We start from the raw sequence: 17603 nt of genomic DNA on the forward strand, positions 1-17603 counted from the left end.
TACAGATGATTAAGATAGTGAGAGCACACAATAACTTGTCAGATACCTGGTATGAAAAAATTGATGTTATAAAATAGAATGACTGTATCCCGTTGTATAGTAAACAGCTTTAAGTGAAAGGCGGATCACATGCTTTCAGTTTGGCACATTGGTATTGCATTGCTCAATTTCCAGTTGGTATTGCAACTGGACATGAAAACATAAAGTGCAATGGAGCACTCTGGACTGAAGCATACTTAATATGCCATATATTCAAGGAGTTAAGGGTATTTTTCCTCCTATTATTCTCTGCTACAATCTGATTGCTCTAATCATTAAGAGCCTGCTTCTAATTTCTGGGCACAGTTCATTCATGTCCAGCCTACACTCTTTGTGCTTGTGCCAACCACATCTTTTAGATTAAATAGTTCCAAAACCAGTCCAGAGGCAGGAATTGGAAATCAGGATTGCATTTGTGATGTGTGGAGCTGTCCTAGACTAATTCATGCCTTTCTAATAGAGGTGGACAGTATTTGCCCTATGTCGAGTACCAGCACCCATCTAATTATTTAAGAGCTGTTCAAGCCACCTCAACTTTGCTGCTGCACAAGGACGTATATCACCCACCTTTACTAATGAATCACATTAGCTGATACATTTCCCCCCTACACACTCATTTTCTTGACTCAAATTGTGTAATTAATTGCACTTTGAATACTGGAAATGAATGAAAAGTGGTATAATGACGCTATGCTATCAAGAAATCCCTCTGTTTTTTCCCTGTCAGGACTGCTGAGGGGAGTGCTCAGTCCCCGCAACAGCCCAGAGCTGTGTCTGAGTAAGCAGGGGACCAGCCAGCAGGAAAGGAGAGAGGCAAGAGAGCCCCGCAGCTCTGGACCCCCTCCTGCCCTCCTCCTAACTGTGAGGTGCGCCTTGCTGGCCCAACCCAACAGCAGTGGCCTTGGGGAGGGTTCCCAGCCCTGCCTGCATCCCAGGAAGGAGCCAACGCTGCCCTGCTGCCAGCCACCCCATGCCAGGGACAGAGAGAGCAAGGTAGGCATATGTGCTGAAGATGATTAACCAGTCATTAGTGATTGTACTGAGGGAAAGGAGAAGGGGAGGGAGACAACTTGGAGTTTAGGGGGAAGCTGGAACCTCTCTTGTCTCCAGCAGCTGGTGAAAAAAGCAGCAGGCAAAATCACATTTCCTGACTGTGATAGCTGGGGACACACACGCGCACACTCATGTGGAGGGTGCCCCAAGCCCATGATCTGGTACTGAAAACCAACCTCATGACTGTGGACACAGGTTGTCACATATCTCCCATAGGCTGTGCATTTCTGTTTGGGAAGAGGGGAGAGGGAGGGGAAAGAAAAAGGGATGGCTCACAGGTGCTGAACTTTTGAGGAAAGCACAGATGTAATCCCAGACTGTGTGACTAGGGAGAGTGCTCTGAACAGTGCTTACTTATGTAGTGCTTTCCCTTCATCCCCCTCCACCTCGAAAAAATCAGTCAGTTTTGCCACACAAAGCAAAAGGGAAAAGATTTCCAGGAATAAAATTAATGCTTTAAGCAAGAGAAGTCATCAGTCCTATTACTATGTATCTTACAAAGGGGTAAGATCTTGTGTGGAACAGAAGTGGACAGAGAGGTAAGATGCTTTGGAAGACAACCATGTGGTTGACCTAGGAAGCTGGTTACTTCATATTGTGTGACCTCTTCTAGATGCCCTGTCTCAGATCAAACACTGTATGCTATACGACTTCTGTTTATTTTTCCTTGTGAAAAAAATAGCCCTGCTAAAGTCTGTTTGTGGCAGTTTTACCAGAAGTTGCACCTTGTTGTTTCTTATGCGACTATGGTTGGCTAAAAGAGTGTGTATCCATCTCCTATAAATCTTGTAATGGTATGAGGACATGCTTTGTCTGGTACCTGTAAGTGGAAAAGAACCAGAAATAATTCAGTGCCTCAGCTATCTTTTTAAAACCATGTTCTAAAATACCGTGGTTTATTATCAGCTAGGAAAATTGTGCACAAATGAAAACACTGCTAAAACTCTGGTGAGTGGATACTGGATGAAGACGGCTCTCTCTGCCCTAACATCTTTCGGTGATTCTTGTGTTCCTGGTAAAGTCTGTGACGATTAACTGAGAGGTTGTCCTCGTCACTGCCCTGTACTGTCTCATCAGTTGTCCTGCTGCAGCTTCCACTTCAGGCCCTGTTGTGGCAGCTCTGCTTCAGGCATCACACACAAATGATGCTACTACGGAGCACACGTGTGGGCTTTCTCATCAGCTTGCGCCACAGCTCAGTTCCTCGTCCTTCCTCATTGTAAAATTCGGGAAAATTTACCGGGATTATTCTTGTGTAACTTCCACTGGTTTTACTGAGCTCTCTGGCCCCATCATCCCTCCTTTAACACCGCTTTCATTTCGCTGTTGTAGTTCTATTTCTATTTTGGACAAACGGGCTCCGGGCCGAGCCTGGCGGGCTCCGCGGCCGTTAGCAGGAGAAAAGCCCGCCTGTGTGGCGAGGTGCACCCTGCGTGCGCCCTCCACCGTGGGAATTGCAGGGGGAGGGGGAACAAAATTAAACACAAAAAAGCAAGGCTCTCAAGTTAGTACAGGGCACCTGAAGACGCCAACTTGCGGCTTTGTTTCCCCAGCCAGCCGCCCCGCGCAGCCCCCGCTCCCCCGGCCGCGGGGAGCGCTCCCCGGCCCGCGGCGGGGCGGAGCGGGGCGGCCGGGGCCGCCGGCCCGGCCCACCCGCCTTATAGCGCGGGGCGCGCCGCGGCAGCGCCAGCGCCGCCCGCCCGCCAGCCCGGCCCGCAGCGGCCGCCGCGCCCTTCCCGCCCGAGGTGAGCCGGGCTCGGCCGGGGCCGCTGCCGGCGGCTCCCGCCGGGGGGGCGCCGGGCCGGGGGGCGGGCTCGGGCTCGGGGCCGCTCTTGTTGCTGTTGGTGGTTTTTCCCGAGTGCGGAGCGGGACCGGGGGGCGAGGTGGGGCAGGCCCTTTCGCTCAGCGCCGGGAGGGCGGCGTGGCCGGCTCGGGCAGCCCTTCTCGGGGCTGAAACGCCTCGCGGGGGAGGGAAGCCGGGTCGGAGGTGCATCGTGCTCTGCTCTCGCCTCCTCCGTTTCGGTGGGTTTATTTCACTTGAGATGTTAGGGCTAGTTTGCTTTCTGTTCGGTTTTTTTTAAACGCTTATTTGTGCTTTTTTTTTGCACTTAGGAACTGGAGCTTTGTCATTGTTACACTCAGAATTGCGTATTTTATTAATCACGAGAAAGACAAAGCATGCTAAATAAGAGCTTTGTCTCACTAGGAAGAAAAAGGTCTAACAGCACTGGTTGTTTAGAGGGATACTTCAAAACTTCCTACGGAGTCTTGCTAGAGAGTCTGTCGCTGGGGCGTGAACGGTTTGTTCTTACAGTCAGCACCTCTATTCATTAAAACTGGGGAAAACAACGCTTATTTCATGTTCTCTTTGCATGTTGGATGTGCATGCGTGTCACTTCTTGCCCTTGTAGAGAAGCCTCTGAGCTTAATTTTTGGATATGTGCCTCTGAATTTGGCTTTTAGGGAGGGGATTTGAAGTTCTTTTCCGACGCTGTTTTTGCTGGAACTGCAGAGCTACTTCTGAGAAATGTTTGCAAAGCCTTCGGTGGTGCCAGATTTGATTTCTTGGGGAGTCTGAGAAAATTTTAAGGCTGCTTTGATGTGACCCTCCTGCTCATCATTTTTTGTGAGGTCGAGAGGGATTTTTTTGACTGCTGTTCTTAACCTTCGCCTTCTGATTATTATATTATGTTTGGCAAACGTATTTTGTTTTCTTTGGTTGATTATTACTAATGGAAGATAACAAGTCCCATGAATGTAGCTGCAGAGGGCTTGCACTTTCACAAATGCAGCTTAGTATCTAGTTAAATCTAAAGAGGCTTAACTAACATGTAGTAAGGATAATTTTTTTTTTAAAAGTATGCCTATATGAAGACTGTGTGTTTACAGAAAATATTTGTGTGTGCCAAAGAAAAGGTAGGAAACATGTGACTGTTCTCTGGCAATGGGTATATTTTCGCATGCTACGTGGGGGTGAAAAAGGAGAGAAAACATGTTTCTTGCGAGTGGCCCTTTGCAGGGGCAGAGCTGAGGCTGGAGCTCATCCCACAGCCCTGTGTGCATCGTGACACCCACGTGTGACATGACCAACCGTGTGGTTGTGCTGCCTGTCTGTCCCCGTGTGTCCTGTGTACCTGCTTCTGGCTACAACTGCCCTCTCCGCTGCCCTGAGCTTCTGTCACTGGTTTGCCCATGGTTGTAAATATTCTGACCAGCATCATCCCCTCCTTTACTTGCATGCGTGTAAGCACAGAAATATTTGCATACAAGTAATTTGAAAGTAGCCAGATAAGGCCAGGTAATGCTGACTTCTGTCTTCTCTTACGACTGTTGCTTTTTGGGTAGTGGTGTGCTTTTGGTGAATCCAGTCTTTATGTAGACTTGAAGAATTAAATGCACCATGAATATGAATGTATCTACCTAGTAAAGCTCCCTTACAGCAAACTGTTAGACTGTGTTGGTATTACACTACACAAAATGTGGTTCTTTGGATGAAATGTGGTGTGGGGGGTTATTTCTAGGTGATAGGACCAGCAGGCGATGGCCAAGGCGGTTCTTGGTGCTAAGCCTGGCAGTGGCAGAAGAAAAGAAATCCTTCCCCTGCTTCCATTTCACCGTGAGTGGGCTGTGGGGTGCAGAAGCAGTTGGGGCCTGCTGGTTGTGACTAGGGTGGCTTCAGGGTGAAAGCTGTTACTGATTTCACCTTTTCGTCTATTTTTGTCTCCAGTTTCTATCAGGAACCATTTTTGGATCACTGCCCATGGGGTAGACTCAGCAGGGATTGATAGTAAATGCTTGAAACTTGGAAGACTGTTGAGGATCGTCACTAGCAAAATTTAATGAGATTGTAACTGTTCAAGTCTATGTTGATAAATATTCTGGATGTTGGTGGCGAGAGTTGATGGTTAAGCTGCCCCTCATCTGGAAGGTTTCTGACAGATACTAAGGAGAGGAACTGAGTTTGAGAAGTGCAAAACCCATCAACTTCCGCCTTGGAGCAGGGGAGGGGAGCGAGTCGGTGCAAGCGGGGATCACATCCCTTCCCTGGGGCTGGGAGCGGCCTTCTCCTGGGGGCCGGCAGGCAGCGGGGATGGGACAGCACTCTGCGCAGCAGAGGGGCGGCAATCCTTGAGGAGGAAAAAAGGAATGAAATGGCATGTTTGGGTTTTTTTCTGCACAACAGTTTTAAAAAAACAAAACTAAAATCCTGCTTTTTGCAACAGGTTGATGTGGAGAACCAAACAAAAAGAAACAGCTGAAACACTGTGTAGAGAAACGAGCAACGGAGGGTGGTGATTTGGGTTTGCATGATCTGTCACTCCCCAGCATAGTTCAGATAAAATGAAAAATAGAAAGCATTCATCTGACTAACTGCTTTCTCTTTTCTCTCAGGGCAGGGCAGAGACAGTTGCTTTGCTTCCTTCTCTCTCAGTCCAATATTGTCTTTCCCTCACATCCGAGGCAGCCCCCTGGACAGATCAGTAATCTTTGTTTCCTCTGCTTCCTGCACTGACCTCCGCTCATTTCCGTTCATCGCTGCCTGTCCGGATGGTCTCTGGGGGCTGCAGGGGGTAGCTCAGAGCCCGGGTGAAGCAGCCGTAGCCTCGCGCTGCTCTCTGCTCTTTCAGTTCTGTAATTTTGTTCCTCTGAGCTGACCTCTGCTAGCTAGGTAGCAGTTTCAGGATTTTTCTTTGTGCCTGTTCTCTTTTTTCATGACGTGTGTGGATATAGCTTGTGTGATACAACCCATGTTACCAGGAAGAGCACTGAACGAGGCAATGAATGGTGTCTGTGCAGCTAACAAAGACAGCGCTGCATACATGGTGTTGAACTCTCCCTGTTGCAGCATTGCTTCTTGCAGTGTCTCCCCTTTCTGAGAATAAACAGCTGCCTCTTGGTTTTTGTAAACAGGCATGAGCGAGATCACTTTGGAGGAAGACTTCGCTTTTTTCCCCTCAGCTAGTTACTAAGAAAAAAAGACATTAAGGAACAGAAGATGCAGAGATGGGAACCACTCTGTCATGAGGTGGCACCTCAGAGCACCATCCCCACCTCGGTGGCAGCTGTGAGGTGCATCTGGGAGATGAACTGAACTGACGCTTTCTTTGTCTCTGTGTGGTGCAGAAAGACACTTACTTAGCTTCTGTTTCTGTCATTTTTGGGGTTTGTGGAGTACATTAAAGCGGTGCTTCTGTTGTTTGCTCTCCCCCAGGGAAGCTGTAAAATACCATGCAAGTCAAGTTACGTCTTCTCAGGCTTGGCCGTAGGGCTTACGGGTAAATGGGGTGTGGGTTCTGCCCTGAGAGCCTGACCTCACACTAATGGACAGGGCTTCAACAGCCTGGAAAATCCTCTCCTGCTTCAGTTAAATCAGGTTTCCTTTGAGTGGTTCCTCCGATGCTTCAATCTTCCTGACTGATTTCAGAGGTTTGCTGGTTATTTGCCATTGGTTTGAGGCTGTTGCACACTTGCTTTTTGCATTGGGTCAATTTAAAATATGGATAAATAATGAAGTAACCGAAGAAATCCTTTCTAAATAACAGCTGAGTATCTTGAGGGTAATGACACTCGCATTAAGAGGTTGCTGCATTATTAATGCAATTTGAAAACTGAATAGTAACCTAAAGGAAACTAACATTAATTTTTTGACCCATTATCCACAGTGTGAGTGTTAGGCTCCGCAGGCTAATCTAACGCTTGCCTTGAATTCTGCATTTCTCCAGGGAGGAGCTGGAGATAGGGTGAAGGTCTTGACAGATGTTTAAATACTAGGATGTTTCAAGGACAGCAAATGTGAATTTGGCCTCTGGGTTCTTGCCAAGCTGTTTGGGTAATAATTCTGTTTGGTGCCCTGTGACCACACATTTCACCTAGCAATGGGGTCTGGGAAGGTAAACTTGGGATTGAGCTGCAGCCTCCCTTTGAAAGGTGATCAGATACTGAAGGGATAAAGGCACAGAGAAAACAAAATTTAAATTAAAACAAAATTTAACCTGCAGTTAAATCCCTGGGTGGTTTTCCACCCAGAGCAGCGCTGCAGGGAAGGGACCTATTACAGTTTTCTGGAAAAACCAAGTAAGCTTGTGGGCACCACATTGCACGGCCGTGTTCCTTACCGTGATGGCTCTGTGCCTGATCTGATCACAGACCGCTTTGTGCAGGACAAAGGAAAATGGAGAACCTTGACCTGATAGTTTCTCTGGAATATTAAACCATGCTGGTCCTTTGCCATGCCTCATGAGCAGCATATGACTTTGGAAGTGGCAAAGCATTAAGAGCGAAGGCTGATGCTAAGAAGGAAAGCACGTGTTGGTGCTACTTTGAGTGGGAGCTTGTGAGATAAAGCGCTGGGGACTGCTGCGAAACTGGGGTGGGAAGCCAGGCTGGATCGAGCATTGATGGTGCTGCAGCCATGAAACACCAGCGGAGCGTGGGCAGCATGATGAGTGTTCCCACGCTGTGCTCTAGGACCCTGTAGCGGTGGGTCTCCGTCTTGCTCAGCCGTGTGTAGCATGCTGTGTGTCACATCAGCAGTGGTGTGTGTGTCCCGTGGTGGAGGACAGACTGCCAGTTGGTGTGGAGACACAGCTGCCTGCTGCAATTGCAGCTTTTTGATGACTAATAGTAAAAAAAAAAAAAATCTGAGAATCAGAATGTGAACCCCTGCTTCCAAAATGCTGTTTATGCAGTTGACTGTTGGGTTAAGGAGTAGGGAGATTTGTAGCCAACCCAGCATCTGACATTCGCCTTGCCTTCCCAGTGCTGGTTTTGGGCATGGTGGGAGGGATGGTGTATTCTGTCATGACAGCTCTGCCATGGCACAACTTCAGGCATAACTCTGCATCTTAAAACTTCTCCAGGAGCACTGCTTTTCCCAAGCTTTCAAATTCTTTGCCACTTGCTATTTAAGAGACTGTCCAGACAAAGAGTAGTCTGTGTCTAGGAAATAAACATTTAATCTTGCCTGTCTAGTTGGGGAGGAGTTTTCTTTTTATGTTAGTACTCGTTTAATGTTTGGTTAGTTTACATTGCGCAGCCAGTGAGGTTGACCAAGGCACTCTAGCGATATGGACTATATTGTTTTATGAGCTCCTGCCTTCTCAGTGATTATTGTTTGGTGACTTTCTCTTCGTGATATGACTTCAGAAGGCTGGTCAAAAGCATTTGCTTGTTTTCAGTTACATCAGTTACTTGATTAAAGTAAACCAAGGTCATGACTGCAACTTCTTGACAATTACTTAAAAGGGTAAATGAAACTGCCAAAAAGCAATGTAAAAGAATTTCCTGTTTACAAAATTTACACCTGTTACTTGAGGTGTAAATAAATGATTAGGATTTTTTTTCACCCAACTCAGCAAGGCGGTGCCTGTCTGTGCAGTGGCATGTCCAGACCAGGAGCTCTGCTGACAGCAGCCAGGAAAGGCAGAATTTACTTGGCTGTGTAGATTGTGACTCTATTTCCTCCAGTATTTGGAGAAAATCTAGCAATGGGGATTATGAAACGTGGTGATAGCCTTTTCATAGAGCCTCTTTATGATGGAGACTGGTAGGAGGAGTTCTTAAAGTATTTCAAAGTATTTCACATGGTGGGTTTTTCATTTTACTGGTAGGGGAGAGGGTAAATAGAGTGAATATTTGTATTCACTGTCTGCTTTATGGTGTTACGGAAAGTGTGTCTGAAAAGTGATCTTACACAAGTTTCAGTTTCTGAATAAACATGCACTTTGTTTCCATGCAGAAAGGCTGCTTTTCCCTATCCCAGGAACTCTGGCAGAGTCGTAAAATTATCCTCACTGATGTTTAGAACACAGGTTCTAGAGGAGAAGATGTATCTTTATATATACACGTGCAGCTCTACTGTCTTCTGATATATTCTTTTTTAAAATTTTATTTTTACTTTTCCCCAGTAACGGGTTTAGGCAAGAAAGGTCTCTCTCCCTGGGGACATGAGATGCACTGCAGTTTCTTCTACCCACAGTAGCAGGGACTTCAGGAAAGAAACTCACTGCTGGAGCCAGGCCAGGCTGAATCTGGCAGAGCTGCTGCACAGGCACTGCCGGCAGCATCCCAGGGCCACAGTGTCATCATACTGCTGCCTGCACTGTCAGTTTTTCACATGCTGACCTTTCCCACCCTTCCATCCCTCGGGCTTTTCATGTAGACAAACCTCTCCTGAAAATCCTCCCAGAGGAATAAAATAAGAAACAAAGGTAGCACAGAGCTGTCTTAGGTGCTGGAGCGTGTCCAGAGAAGGGCAGCGAAGCTGGTGAAGGGTCTGGAGAACAAGTCTTATGAGGAGCGGCTGAGGGAACTGGGGTGGTTTAGCCTGGAGAAAAGGAGGCTGAGGGGAGACCTCATCGCTCTCTACAACTACCTGGAAGGAGGTTGTAGCGAGGGGGGGTCGGTCTCTTCTCCCAAGTAACAAGCGATAGGACGAGAGGAAACGGCCTCCAGTTGTGCCAGGGGAGGTTTAGATCGGACATGAGGAAAAATTTCTTTACTGAAAGAGTGGTGAAACATTGGAACAGGCTGCCCAGGGAAGTGGTTGAGTCCCCATCCCTGGAAGTATTTAAAAGATGTGTAGATGAGGTGCTTGGGGACATGGTTTAGTGGGCGTGGTGGTGTTGGGTTGACAGTTGGACTCGACAATCTTAGAGGTCTTTTCCAACCTTAATGATTCTGTGTGTTGGCATTTATCACAGCCCTGTGGGGAGAAAAGTGTTTTTGCTGGACACTTGCTAGACTGATACAATTGAGGTCTGGTATCCTAATCGAATTTAGTGTGGCTGGGCTGCAGTCCTGCGTCTTCCCTGGCACAGATCCTGAGGATGAACTCTCTCTCTCTCTGGTACCCCACCAATGTGGAGTTGTGCAGCCTGGGATCTCTTGGCCAGCAAGACCAGAGTGAACCCACAAGACGTGCATGCACCTGGTTTCCCAGTGCCATGACACAACTTGTTCTGGACTTATGGCTTGCTCCTGAGGCAGGCGGACGTGCAAGCTTACCTGAGGTTTCTTACGTGTGTGACACCAGGTTTCATGCAAAACATTGGTCTAGATAAAAATAACAGAGGCACTGTTACACATTTCCCTGCCTTCGTTTTCTCACTGATCTTGAGTTTCTCTTGATTGTGGGTCTGCTTCAGCTTCATGTCGCTCCTGTACAGGCCCTTTGTGCATTGTGTTAAACCCTCGGGGGAAGGACTGCACCCCAGTGCTGTGTGCATGGGGCTGCTGTAGGAAAGAGCATCCCAGCACCCTTTCCTCCTGGCTGCAAGTGTGACTCCTGCCTGCTTTTGGCAGGAGAGGCTGTGGGTCCCAGCTCACAGGGTAGGGTGTTGGGCTTGGAATCTTGGATATGTGAAAACACTTCCCAGAGAGCCCTGTGTGAGAGGGTGCTTTGAAGGTGCATCTCCATCCTTGGTGTGTCCCGTGGTGTGTGCGTGGCACTTGTTCCCAGCTGGGCTGCTCGCCCTGTGCTCTGGGTGTGTGTGGCAGGCAGAAGCCCAGCTCGCTTTTGGGTTTCTTCCGTCCCTGGCAAGACTGCCAGCTGGCTGCCAGTGCCCCCGCTGCTTGCCTGCACTCTGCCCTCAGTACATATGGTTTTCTAGGTTTGGCCATTTTCTTGGCTCCTTCCACAAGGCTTGGTGCAGGAGCCCTGGCGCTAGCTAGTAGGTCTGGTTACCCCATTGTGCTGCTGGTGTGTGGCTACGTGCACGTGGGAGGCTGCTGTCAGCTCCCAGTGAGTAAATCTGGAAAATGTTAACTTCTTAAGGTCATGTAACTATTAGCACATGGCCAAACAGGTAAACTGAATCAAAATAATCTTTCATAAAGGCACTCACCGCCATTGCTGCGTGCGGTGTTTGCTCTGCTTGTGTCCCATTCCCTCTGTGTTTGCAATTGAAGTAGATACAGCTCTTTGGGGTAGTGACTGCTGTAATACAATGTTTAGTACAATTTTCTATTAAACATGTGCTTCTATATTGATTTTTAGTTTTATACCTGAAGAACATACATGCCTCAAGATTCAACTGGTTTTTTTTCAGCTATAACAGTTGATTTTTACCTTCCCTGAAAAGCTTATGTTGCCTGTTCCCTTGCTTTGGTCTGTGTTGGCTTTTGAGCATTAACACAGTAGACATAAATAATAGCGACAGCATCTGTGATTCTGGACAGCTCTGTCCTGTTCCATACACTTCCAGCACATCACTGGAGCCATGGCTCTCAAAAATCACAGCGTGGTAAATAGTTTTGTTGATGTGTAAGTAGGCACGAAATCCAGCCTCACACACGTGCTTGTGCTGGCGCTGCCGTTTTGCAGGCAGTAAAACACAATACGACTCCTTTTGCCATTTAACTGGCTCTGAACGCAGAGAGTGGATGTGCTGAGCAAGAAAGACAAGTTTGTGCACACATGGTAATCGGGGAAAGCAATCACACTCCTGTAGGTCCATTTTCTCATTAGCTGGCTAAGAATGATGCATTGCCTACAGTAGACTTGCTGGACTATTGGTATTGTAAGACATTTTTGAGACTAAAAAGAATTTTTTGCCTAGAAGTCTAAAGTGTATTATTAGTGCTGTTTTCCAAAGTGGAAAACAGGCTAAGGGGATGTGATGGAGGATTTGTATAACGTGTAGTTTCCAAAGGGTTCAGGGTGTTTATTGAAGTGGCTGCTGTCTCTGAAGCAGTTCTGGAGGCTGTGAGCTGTGGGTGTGTGCTTTGGCTGGATTACTATTCATGCAATCACAGATTTGATTACACCATATAGGGACTACCTGTTTTTCAGTGCAGTAGACCACACAGATCTATCTAAAGCAGCAGCTCACAGTGGGAATAGTTGTGCTGCGAAAGCTGAGCTGAAGAGAGGTCTAACAAGACGTAAGGTAAAACAGCAACATTTTCTGTTTTGCAAGTAGTTTGGTTGTGTATGTTTGCTTATGCAGTCTCTGTTTTGCAAGTAGTTTGGTTGTGTATGTTTGCTTATGTAGTCTCTGTTTTGCAAGTAGTTTGGTGGTGTAAGAAAAACCAGATTTGTGCAATGTGTATATGTACATAGTGCTTGTCCTATAGACTTTAGTTAAACAAATTAAGACCATTTCAGCTTGAGAGTCAAGAACTAAGCATTCATTTTATAGTGTTGATGAAGCACTTGCCTCCCGGTGGAGCATGAGTATGTCTCTTGCTTGTGAGCGGCATTCAGGAGTGCAGAGCATGAAGATCCACTGCCTCAGTCTTCTTTTCACCAAAAACAGAATGGAACTTCTTGTAGGGAGGTTTTTTGGTCTTGGGACAGGCAGCTGGGCAGTGGGTGTGCTGTGTTCCACTTGCTGCTGTGGGGCAGAGACGTCTGTCGCAGGAGGGGCAGGTGCTGGGAAGGGCTCAGCAGTAACGAAGCCTGGCCACAACGAAGACGCAGGCTGAGGAGGCACAGCACAGTTGCCCGCTGGCAGAGGAAAGCGAGGGAGCATTACCTCCTTCTGTTAAGCTGGTTTGCAAGAAGTCTGTTTTCAGGTCTCATTCCTCTCCAGTGGTATGATCCAGACTGGAGTGAGGCTGACTCTGGATTTGAGCAGGGAACCAAGGCTGGCTATTGTCAGCCTGGTGAACCTGTGCGGCTCTGTCAGGGTTTTGTGTCCAAAGGTACGGACACGGCTGGCTAGTCCTCACCATGCTGCTGCGAAGGAGGTCGTTATCTCCGCTTTAGAGCTGAGGAGATGAGGACACTGAGGAAGGTCTCAGGGTCACAAGCACAAGCTTGAGTACAGCATGGTGAGATATACTGTAATTGGGTTGAGAAATATGGTGGAGAGAAGAAGAAAAACAGAAATGCAATTGTTAAATGGGCAGTGATCTATAAGTGCATATATATGAACTTTCTCCATTAAAATTTAGGTCTGTCATCCCATCTCCTGTCTTAAGTGTGTGTGTAAAAATGTTCCCTTTTGTTTGATTTTAATAGAATGTGCATTTCTACACCTCTGAGTGCTCTGTCAATTAGCATAGGCTGACTATGCATTTCATCAAACTGTCTTTGCTGGAGTGATGAAGCCAGTCGCTAACCTTTCATGCAGGTGGAACGTAGTTTTAAAACTTTGCTGTGGTAGAAAAACCTATTGTGGGTGCAGCCACTTGTGTAGGGAGCGGTTGTGCCGCTGGAGCCTGGGAAGTAGGATGCAGGTAGGAAACTGGGGGACAGGATAGGACAGGAGGTAGCTTTAATGGAAATCCAGAGCATTTCTTTGTTGCTCAGCAAAAATCACTCTGGTGTCAGATACAGAGGATTTCCTGTTTCCTAAAGTATTTCAGTAAATTGTATATCTGTTGGTCATTAATTGATGTTGATGCAGGTTCCTAATGACATCTCAATCACAAACTTTTTGTCTAATTGATTTCTGAGAGATCTAATTGAAATATACTTAGGTTATTAGACTAGGATGCTTTAAAATATGTATAGGAGGTGCCAGGCAGTGAGACTGGGAGATGGCCAGCCAGAAAATAGAGCCAGGCCTGGCAAAAAGGAGTCTGGGGTCTGTGGGTGCCTCAGTACTGGTGTGAGGATCAAGTTATTTGTGGGTGGTTTCTGACTCTGCACCCTGCCATCTGCCTCTTGCTGTAATGCTGGCAGATGAAATATCCTCAGAGGATTTTTTCCTTTGCCAGTACTTGTATGCCTCATAAATTTCCACGGTTATAGATCTTTGCAATGTGAACTGTTTTCCCCTGTTGAAAATGTTGATTGGGGAGGAAACACAGTGAGCTAGTTGTTCTGAGTAACACTTGAGCCACATAAACATTTCAGGGGATTTCAGTAGCCCTAAAAGGCTCGAAGTTGCACATGAACAAACTCACCCATAATTGTGGCTGAAGTTTTGTCATATGAGAGGAGGCTGAAAAAGGGTGAACTTTTCAAAAGTGCCTAGGGATTTACATATGTATAACTATTCTTTATAATAGTATGACACTGTATAAGCCCATTTACCTTGTAGATGAGCCCTAAGATGCTTAGACACAAGATACATGAGATATTTCTCATGTTTTGGTGTAAATATTTTCTGCCAAAATGAAATAAATCCTGGAATAAATTCACGTGGGATGTGCCAGCATGGAAGTAATGGCAGAGGGAGAGCTTCAGACTTGCAAAAGCACTGAAGGAAGAGCTGAGTGGCGGAGCTCGAGAGCAAGCGCTGGAAGGGACAGCTTGTTCCCTGTTCAGCCATATATTGTACTTCATCTGGGAAATATGTAAGCTTATTGTGTTTGAGTCTGTTCAGCAAGAATAGGATGAGATGTATAGCCTTTGCTATCCAAGAACAGAGTTCCCAGCCTTGACTAATGGAGGCATGATGAAGGGAGCAGGAGTCTGGAGTGATCAGTACAATGGTTCTGTGCTGGAGACCATAAAACTTTGAACAGATAATATCTGGTTTCTGGCCAAAACCAGCTAACTTGCTGACAGGCTAAATCTTTAGAAATATTTGATACTAGTAGGGTTTATTGTCTAAGAAAGAGTAATAGCAGCCATTCAAGTGACAAATCAGGGGAGTGATTTAGAAGTACTGAGATACATTTTAAAAAAGCATAAGGTTTTTCTTTTGTACTTAGGAATTTAAAAGCGGGTGGGTGGGCAAACACCAGAAAGAAGCTTGTGGCTCCTCTTGCTATTTATCACACTTAAGTCACTTCTGGTGGAAAATTTAAGGTTTGATTTACGAATAAGCCTGCACTCCTCTGAGCTAATGCTTCTTTCCCGTTTGGTCCCTTGCATATTATGTCCTTCCCTTTTCTTACCTTATTTGCTATGCTCTGTCTTTTGATCTCACTGCCCTTTCCTAATTTCTCTGTAAAAAGGGCTACTCCTCACTGACCACTAAAAGGAGATGTTTGGTTTTTTTTCACATGACAGTTAAGCTGTGGGACTCTTTGCCACAGGATACTGTGGGTGCTAAAAGATCATATGAGCTCAGGAAGGGACTGAAAAAACTCATAGGAGGTTATTGAACACTACTATGCAACCTTTAGTTCGGCATTTTAACCGTACATCCAGGATGCTGGGAAGATGTTGAGGGTAAGCACCAGTGTGTACTCACCTTATACTTAACTCTGACCTAGGCAGCCACACCTGGCTACCAGCGTCAGACTGAGTAAAGTCATCCTGACCTTCCCCCATTTCACTGCAGAAGTCCTTTGTGGTCTCCCTTCACGCTTCCCTGTCCCTTTATTACAGCCTGTATGGGACATGGGAAGACTAACTTATATCTGGAGAAACCAACACCTGCTACTGGAGGTGACGTGTTGTGTACTTGGCTCCAGGGAAAGAGCGCTTGGAGCAGGGCTTTGGGAGTTGGCGTATGTGCTTCTGGTAGTGTGGGTGTTGCTGGCAGTGATTTTGCAAGCAGCTGGGCAGTGCTGTGACACAGTGTCACTGTGCTGCTACAGAAACAACCATGTTTGTAGACTGGCAGTTCATGCAGAAAGCAGTTGGCAGACTGAAAGCAAGGCAAGATGCCGGGTGTCACACCCCAGGCTTGTGCTGGCTCAGCATTGTGTTCTTGCTAGTCCAGGAGTGATGATTCACGATCTGCCTGCAGCCGTGCCTTGGACTGGCTCAGGTCTGGGCCGTTAGCTGCCCCAGCAGCACGTGGATGGGTGTAAGACCTCATCGCCATCATGGTGGTTCCCACCTGGTCCCACCATATTTGGTTGGTGAGAGGCTGCTGTGTCCTGCTCAGGTGCAGGCAATGCAAGGGCTGATGCGCAGGTCTGTCTCCCAGACTTGCTTCAAGTGTGGTGTTCTGTAACCTGCAGGTTTGCATGAGCAAGGAAATGAAGCTGTACACACAATCTTTAGACTTACCATGGGCTTACATTTCAGGTAAGGTAACATCTCCACTGTACAATGCGGCTTGGTGCTGGAGATGGCCGTGCTCACCACGTGGGAGTGGGTTTCAGTGCACAGCACAGGCTAACGCCATGCAAACAGCAGCTCCGGAGCAGAGCACAGCTCAGTCTGTTCCAGCCTTAGCCTTGGCAATGCTTTGTGCCCACTCTTTGCAGCACCGCAGCCTTTTCCCCCCGCTGATAAGGCAGGGTTTCCCAGAGCCGCTGCAACAGCACTTTTCCCTTGCTGTTTCCATGCCCTTCTCATACTGTTTTCTCATGGCCTTGTGCCTGCAGCCATGATAGGGCATGGTGGGTGCTCATGAGAATCCCCCCTCTTCCTGCTGTCCCTGCCTTGTTGTGGACTTTTTGGTTTGTACTGGAGATAACCAAAGCAAAGTGAACAGCACCGCAGGTGATGGTCATTTAAATACTTGATGACATTAGCCAGTAATATATGTGCACAGGAACTTAAGTCACTGGGCAACACTTGCACCTGATTAGCATGCACTAATTATCACCATCATCTTCAACCATCATCTTCATCCTTGCTTGGGAAGAGCTCCCAGAGGAGGATGCTTGCCTGGGACCTGTCATTGCTTGTCCAGGCTTGCCATGAGCTGGGGAGAGTTTTCCATGTCTTTTAGTCTGTTCTTTAAACAAAAAGAGTTAATAAGTGAGATTTTGTTAGCAGGCTGAAGTCTTGGACTTGTGCTGTAAGAGTGTGAGGGGAGGTGTGCTGGTCTCAGGACAGCTCTGTGCCGTTGCCAGCTCGGCGACTGCTGCCCAGCATTGTCCTGAGGAAGTTACCTTACTGCCGGGTGCTGTTGTGTTCTGCTCACACTGAAATACTTTTTGACAAGATGTGGAATGAAATATGGTCCTTCTCATATTATTGTGCACGCTCTCCCTTTAGGCAAATCCTAGTGAGTGCTATCACTTGTGGCAGCCGACACACTACAGCTGGTTACGGCTTCCTGTGTTCGCTTACAAGCGAAGGACCCTGGCTAACTGTTCTGGGCAATTGGGAGCAAGAAGTTTATGCAGCATCAATCACGGCAATACTGGATTTCTAGCGAAAGAGGATTTTGATTCCTCTGTATTTTTGATAGAATGAGCCACAGGGTCTCACCATATATCCTTCAGTATAACCATAAACCAGTTGAAACATGTACCTAATCTAACTATCCACTCTATTCCTTAACCTAAATGCATTTTTTTTTAAGTGCATCTGGCAGCTTACATGAACAGTGGAAAATACTGGACTGTAAGAAGTCCTCATCTTTATCAATATACTTTATAGGCTGCTGATGACTTAGTTCCTCTCCCACCCCTTTCTGTGGTCTCTGCTGTGCAGGGCTGGTTTGTGCTGCTTGGGCAGCATTGCTTTCAGACGCAGCAAACTGCTCGCTAAAGGAGCAGAAGGGCAGCCACAGTGTTTGGGGAAAAGGTGTTCACTGCTGAGACTGCTTGGAAATAGCTGTTGCTGCTTAAACTCAACCCTGTTTTAATCCAAATTAATTTGTATGCACAAACAAGCAATAGGAATTTTCTGTGTTGTATTTTGCTTACCTTATAATTAGGCTTTTCCTGGACATGGGGACAGTTGGGCAATGTCCTGGTGTCCA

At 46.9% G+C, this 17603-nt stretch overlaps 1 protein-coding gene across 8 annotated transcripts in view; it reads left to right on the forward strand.

The window, feature by feature from the left end:
• Nucleotides 1-887: 887 nt before the first annotated feature.
• The window catches only part of CARHSP1 (calcium regulated heat stable protein 1), a 39879-nt gene continuing 23163 nt past the window's right edge, over nt 888-17603 (forward strand). For 2 of the 8 annotated variants that reach the window (XM_076350806.1, XM_076350807.1), the window contains exon 1: nt 11919-11981. The gene's annotated coding sequence lies outside the window, so the exon portion shown is untranslated. Of the gene's footprint in view, nt 1033-2798; nt 2838-3092; nt 3115-11918; nt 11982-17603 lie in introns of those variants that run through there. The other 6 variants (XM_076350811.1, XM_076350814.1, XM_076350808.1 and 3 more) reach the window with 6 other exon arrangements.

The sequence above is a fragment of the Aptenodytes patagonicus genome, chromosome 13, assembly GCF_965638725.1.
Source record: "Aptenodytes patagonicus chromosome 13, bAptPat1.pri.cur, whole genome shotgun sequence".
Lineage (NCBI taxonomy): Eukaryota > Metazoa > Chordata > Aves > Sphenisciformes > Spheniscidae > Aptenodytes > Aptenodytes patagonicus.